Source organism: Propithecus coquereli, unplaced genomic scaffold (genome assembly GCF_000956105.1).
Source record: "Propithecus coquereli isolate 6110/MARCELLA unplaced genomic scaffold, Pcoq_1.0 Scaffold44, whole genome shotgun sequence".
Lineage (NCBI taxonomy): Eukaryota > Metazoa > Chordata > Mammalia > Primates > Indriidae > Propithecus > Propithecus coquereli.
The window spans coordinates 12098354-12098885 of NW_012150174.1; the positions used below are offsets into that span (position 1 = coordinate 12098354).

At 44.4% G+C, this 532-nt stretch overlaps 1 protein-coding gene across 3 annotated transcripts in view; it reads right to left on the reverse strand.

Annotated features, from left to right (window-relative positions):
- The window catches only part of PPFIBP2 (PTPRF interacting protein, binding protein 2 (liprin beta 2)), a 109670-nt gene that overhangs the window by 65206 nt on the left and 43932 nt on the right, over nt 1-532 (reverse strand). The window lies entirely within an intron of this gene.

The following is a 532-nucleotide window of genomic DNA, read 5'->3' on the forward strand; positions in this document are numbered from 1 at the left end:
TAATTAAAATATATTTTACAATTTAGAAGCACTGTTTGAGGACCTGGAACAGTTGTTCCTGGTAATTTTCCCCTCCCACAGCAGACTTGAGGGGCGAATCCTGTCCCAGTGGCCATGTTGGCCCATATAGCAGTGGTGCACATAGCAGAGAGGTCCCTGCCTCACCTTAATCCCTGTTCTAGGGGAACAGAGTGCCTTTCCCTTCTACACATTCTCCAAAATCACTGCTGTTTCCTAGCAAGCTTTTCAAAGGTATTAAACAGCAGTGAAATGGAGATAATGTTTCAGACAAAAGTCCACAGAATTGACATCCTTTGCTTTCAGTTGAAGTGCAGAGTTGTATGTTTTCATGATCTAGACGAGACTGGCGTGTTAAGAAAATCGCAGCTCCTCAGAAGGGCACAAGTCAGGATCAAATGCCACCTCCATGTGGAGACGAACCTGGAAAGCACCCAAGAACAGAGCCAAGAAGAGGATTATCTTGTTGAATGCCAATATTCATCAGCCAAAGGTAAGCACTTGAGTTTGAGTG